General features: G+C 34.5%; 1 pseudogene; it reads left to right on the top strand.

Moving 5' to 3' along the window:
- Positions 1-4,473: 4,473 nt before the first annotated feature.
- LOC123243613 lies at positions 4,474-4,718 on the top strand (annotated as a pseudogene).
- Positions 4,719-6,486: the final 1,768 nt, after the last annotated feature.

Below are 6,486 nucleotides of genomic sequence, written 5' to 3'. Positions count from 1 at the left end.
ATATATATATATATATATATATACACACACACACCCCATTAGGCAGAACCAAAAATCAGAGGGGACATTGCAGAGAAGTACCTTAAGAATTTATTTCAGGGAGAAAAATAATTCCTAACAATCAGAGCTGTCCAGCTGTGCAATAAGTTATCTTGGAAGGTGTTGGATCATCTCTAGATAAATTTCTTAAATTCAATGCTAGATGATATTCTGTGGTGAAAATTAATTTTGGGTCACACATTGGAATAGAAGACTTCTGGGGTTCCTTCCAACTCTAAAATCCTGTGCTTCTTTGATAGTATTACTCTATTCTAACTTAGTAGATATTTGGCACAATGACTTTTTGTTGTTACATAAAAATTTTTCCGTGTGGATTTTTTTAATAATTAAGTTACATTGATAGCCATTCACTAGAGATTCCCATGCTCATTTTGGAAGAGTTTCTAATTGGCTAGACATATTAAGTTTTATATTCTCTATGCTTTTGCAGAGAATAATCAATCAATGGTCTATGCTTCAACTCTACATTTCTTATCAGGATAGCATCTACTCATTATTGAACGACATAGATTTATAGAACTAACCAAACAGAATTCATTTCTGATCCCCAAAACAACTGATGAAATCCTGCATCCTTTATTTAAACTTCTTTTAACTGGTGGTTACTTAATCTCTTCCTCCCCACCTATAAGTACCTTTCCTAAAAATCACCTTCAATTTATTGTGTATAAACAGATACATTTAGAGGTTGTCTATCATGGGGGGCAGACGTGATTTTATTTTGTCTTTGTAGCTTCTGTGCTTTGTGTAGTGCCTGGCACATACTAGGTATTAATAAATATTTGATCTTTAATTTGATGGGTTAATATATTTCAGTGAGTGCTTATCATAAAAATGTTAATATGAGAGATTCAACTCTGCATTGATAGGATTTTCCATATCTGGGAATTCCATTTACCTGAGCAATCACAAGCCCAATCCCTATCCCTCTAAATGCATTATTACATGATTCTATGACATGTCTTATTATTATTATTATTATTATTATCATTTTTACAGATAAAGTTTCTAAGATTCTAAGAAGTAAGGATCACACTACTAATCTAAGGTTGAATTTGAATGCATTTTTTTTACATTTATGTCTAGGTCCATGTGTAACTAGAGCACAATGAGAAAGTAGCATTAAAGCAAATCTTTTGTTTTGTGTGATAAACCATGGGAAAATTCCTAAGAAATTGACAGCCCTACCTATTCTTTTGCTGTTAAAGAGAGAAATTACACATTTGGTATTCTTTTTGTTTGGTTACAGCAATAATTATCTATATGTAATTTCTCCATAGGCCTCTGAACTGACATAATAACATCATGCCTTATATATGGCTTGTTATTGAAGCTATAAATCAAAAGAGAAACAAATACAAAACCTAGTCCTCTTTGGAGTAATAATTCCAAGTAAAATTTATGCTAAATTAACCTATTGCTTGAGAGGTTATACATAATATTATTTTTATCATTAGCATTGTCTGCCTTATGTGTGTTTATCATATTAACTGTGTCAGAAGTCTTAGTGATCTAGAATATTCTTTCTCTTGTCTTCTACTATTTATTCCTCAAAGAAATACACAATTTCCATTTCTAACAGGACATTATTTTTTTTAGTTGTTCCTTGATATTACAAGCCAAGTACAACTATTTCAGAAAAATCCTTAAATACATGACCAAAACATTTGGCCTGGTTTTCAGACATGAGTGAGAGGGTCAGGCATGCCATCATGTGCCGTCAATTCACTTCATGCTTTCCCCTTTCCCCAATAAAAGTCCCTAAGGTCAAATTCAAATAGTCTTGCCAGATGAGGAAATTCCTGACAGAATAGCCAATCCCCACTCAGGGAATTTAAAAGTAGGTGGTAAGGTTTCATTTGATCTTAGAAAAATAATAATAAAAATGGGGCATTTGGTACAAAGATTCCAACCTGAACCACACGTATTGTAAAAGTACCTTCCTTTCCAAAAAGTGGCTATTGATTGAAGGGCAACAGCAAGTGTTAGCATTAGTTAATTTGCTAAAAATGAAATGTAGAGACAAAAGTATTTACAAATATTTGAGGGGGAGTTTATTTTATTAGAATGTAGGCATTTTGAAGGCAAGAACTCTCTTGTATTTGTATTTGTATGCCTCCCATGTAGTACACTATCAGTAATATAGTAAGCACTTAATAAATGTCAGTTGACTGATTAAAGATGATAAAAGCTTTCTAGTAAAGTTTGATATCTGTTATTAATGCGTTAATGTTTATTTGATGTGTGTGAATTCCAAAGAAATAAGCTTGGCTTCCACAAATATCGACAAAGATGAACTTCCTGCAAGTAAATTCAAAATCAAAGAAGAGAAACATGGTAATGAAGGACAGAACCAAGATGGCAGAATACAGATCGGAATTCAGCTGAACTCTCCCAATATTTCCTACTAAGTTGCTAAAAAGTAATTTGAAATAATTCCTTGAGTAAATTTTGGATCAACAAAGCCAAGAAAAGATCATATATCCAGAATAAAACAACTTAGGAGGTCTGTAGGAGAAGTCTGTTAAATCTGGGTGAATGTATCAAAAGCATTAGTAGTGGGTCTTCGATGTAACTTCTAGTTTCAGGAGCTCTCACCCTGAGCGTTGTGACATTCCTAAGTGGGTGTGACAACTGGTTAGAAAGAGATTACAGGAGACCCTTTGCTGGAAAGGAGTGTAACTGGCACAAATCATCAACTCTATTGCCCATAAGCACTTCTGGTTTGCAGGTCAAGGGAAGAAAGGAACATTTGTTATTGGTCACAAGGGACAGGGGCCCTGGGCACAGTTCTGGGGCCAAGCAATTATGGCTGCAAGGGAAGAGTGGTTCTTCCTGAGTAAAGATCAGAGTATAGACAAGGAGAGTAGTGAACATACCTCTTCTTTAAAAATCACCATATTGGAAGTACTTAAAACTTTCAGAACTGTTTCTGAAAACAGTGGTTCAAAAAAGCCTTAAGCTTGGTATAGTGTTTCCCTACCTGAAGGGGATCAGAATTCAACTTTACCTTGAAGTTTGAAGTGAAGAAACAGGCTAAGAAAAGGAGGAAACAACAACAATGAACTTGACCATAAAAGGTTACTACTAAGGTGTCAGGGAAGATCAAGTTATAAATTAAGAAAACAATAATGTGAAATCAGTTATGACCAAAGCCTCAAAGAAAAATGCTAAATAGGTCCAAGGCCAGCAAGGAGCCCTGGAAAAAAGTTTTTAAAAAAGAGTCAAGGGTGGTAGAGGAAAAATTGGGAAAAAAATAAAAGTAATGGAAAATTATGAAAAGAGAATTAACAGCTTGGTAAAAGAGACACAAAATATACTGATGAAAAAAACACAGAACTAACCCAATGATAAAAGAGACAAAAAATTTTCCTGAAAAAAATAATTTTTTTTTAAATAGGAAGAAGGTTAGGGATAGAGCCAATGTGGCAAAGAAGGTATATGTACCCACCTAATCTCTACCAAATTACCCTCTAAGCAACTTTGCTTAAATGTCTCAAAATAAATTCTGGAGTCACAGAACCCATTCAGGAACAGGGTGAAACAATTTTTTCAGGGCAAAACTACTTAAAAGGTTGATAGGAGGTGCCTATTGCATCCAGAGGAGAATGGAGTGCAGAGCACTATGCCAAGGCAGGCCCTACCTTGCCAAAATAGAAGAGGACTTGGGGTGGTTGAATCACTAGCAACAAATTTCAGAGTTCTCAGCCATAGATGATCAGAAGATAGGACAACTGGTCAGAAGGAAATTAATGGGGTATCTTTTCTGGGTCCTGGTGCAAGACTCTCATATTAAAAAAATGTATTACATGCAATTGCATGAAAATAAAATATTATTTAAAATATTAAAGTAGAATAGGACAGGTGGAAAAGGAGATGTAAAAGTTCACTGAAGAAAATAATTCTTCAAAAAGTAAAATAAAATGATTCAATGAGGTTTCAAGAAACAAAGTAAAAAAAAAAAAAAAGAAGAAGAAAATGTGAAATATCTTTTGAAAGGGACAGTTTGTGGCTCAGTGGATAAAGAGGTATGTCCAGAGATGGGAGATCCTGGGTTCAAGTCTGACTTCAGATACTTCCTAGATGTTTAAATAACACTGGACAAGTTATTTAATCCCAATTGCTAGCCATTACCACTCTTCTGCCTTGAAACTGAATATTAATTATCAATTCTAAGAGAGAAAATGAACATTTAAAAAAAGTCTGGAAAAACAAGTAGCCTTGAAAAACAGATTGAGGATAGATAATTTGAGAATTATTGGACTATTTGAAAACCAGGATTAGAAAAGAGCTCTCACAGAAGTTGTCTTAGCCAACCTGCTTCCTTGCCCCAGAAACGTAAAACGTTGGGACCCGACCAGCTGTTTGTGGAGGACGAGGTGACCTGATTACGGGACTGAGGGCACTGCAAAGATGGGCCGTGAGTTCGGGAACCTAATCCGGGTAAGGCATATCATTTCCTACAGCCTGTCCCCATTTGAGCAGAGGGCCTTCCCCAGCTACTTCTCTAAGGGTATCCCCAACATGATCCGCTGGACGCAGGACTCCATACTGCGGGTTGCCCCCCATTTATAGGTTTTTATCTCCTCTATATCTGGGGAACCCAGGAGTTTGAGAACTCAAAGAAGAAGCCAGATGCCTTTGAAGAAGACAAATAAACAACCCAGTGAGAAGCACAACAACGGTCTTGGTTCCCTGATGGTCAGCTCTGTCGCTTGGGACATCCACAGAAGAAAAGCATATAAGGATATTTTGAAGATGTAACAAACTTAACATTAAAAAAAAGAGGCAGCCAGGTAGCTTAGTGGATTGAGAGTCAAGCCTAGAGACAGGAGGTCCTAGGTTCAAATCTGGCCTCAGACACTTCCCAGCTGTGTGACCCTGGGCAAGTCACTTGACCCCCATTGCCCACCCTTACCACTCTTCACCTAGGAGCCAATACACAGAAGTTAAAGGTTTAAAAATAAAAAAAGAAAAGAGCCTATTTCAATAAATTATAAAGAAAAATTTCCCTCATACCTTAGATTCAGAGAGTAAAATAGAAATTGAAAGAATATACTGATTGAATATATTTACTGAAAGAATATATCTCCTAAAAGAGAAACCAAAATGAAAACTTCCAGGAATACTATAACGAAATTCCAGAATTCCCAATTCTAAGAGAAAATACTCTAAGTATCCAGAAAGAAAAAAAAATCAAATATCATGGAGGCACAGTTAGGATAACACATGACAATATGTTATATACAAGAGACATACTTGGGATGGAAACATATATACAGATTTGAATGAAGTAGAGTTTAATGCACTTTATCTGAAGTTAAGGGGCTAGGGGTGATGTTCATAATCTCAGATAAAGCAAAAGCAATAATAAACACAACTGAAAGATATGATCAGGAATACTTAATTTTGCTAAAACTTACCATTGACAATAAATAACTTTTTTAAATGTAGTAAATTGATAAAGGCCTCATTCCTCACATATCTAGGAAATTATGTCAAAGTTACAAAAATAAGTCATTCCTCAAAGTCTAAATTGTCAAAAATATGAATAGGAAGTTTTCCAGGAGAAAAAAGAACCAAAGCTATTAAAAGTCACATAAAAATGCTATAAATCACTATAGATTAAAAAAATTAAAATCAGTGGATAGTTGACAACAAATTCAGGAGATTTGTAGAATATATTTGTTTACTCTGCATAGCTACCTAAACATAGACAGACTAATTATTTCATAAGGAGTTAGGCATTTTAACATGGTTTAAAAGTTTGATGCCCACGGTAGCAGAGACATTCAATTTAATTTAGGAGGGGAAGATAATATCATATGTTCATCCATATAAATCTGGAATGACCCTCAGTTGCTATGCAATACAAAAAGTGGGAAGAATTATTGAATGATCTATCCATCTATATCTATATCTATATCTATGTTTATGTCTATAGCTATATAAATACAGATAATATAGATAATTCTATATTATATATAGTTATCTAGTAATGAAATATCAATAAGGATCCCTTTATATGTATATAGTTTCATTTCTATCTCTATCTAGTTATATATAGAGGGAATTCTGAGATCCCCTTTATATAGAGAGAAAGCTACCTATCTATATGTAAAGGGTACCTTAAACCAAAATTCATATATATATATATATATTCCTTTTTCAACATTTATGGGAACTACATTGGTAAGGTGGGAATTCCAAGAGTAGAACAAAATGAATGGTCAAGCGTCTAGACCATGTGATAGGAAGAACTAGAGTTTTTTGAACAGGAAAAAGAGAAAAAAGTGAAGGACATGAAAATTATCTTCAAGCACAGGCAAACTTTGGTACTAAATGGTTTCAGAACTCATTTCATTTGTTATTCAATGCATTTTGATAAGAAAAAATTGTCATGGGCTTCAGTGTATGCTTGGAACT

The sequence above is a fragment of the Gracilinanus agilis genome, chromosome 4 (assembly GCF_016433145.1).
Source record: "Gracilinanus agilis isolate LMUSP501 chromosome 4, AgileGrace, whole genome shotgun sequence".
Lineage (NCBI taxonomy): Eukaryota > Metazoa > Chordata > Mammalia > Didelphimorphia > Didelphidae > Gracilinanus > Gracilinanus agilis.
The sequence above is the reverse complement of the archived record's forward strand: the minus strand, read 5'-3'. Positions and strand labels throughout refer to the sequence as shown.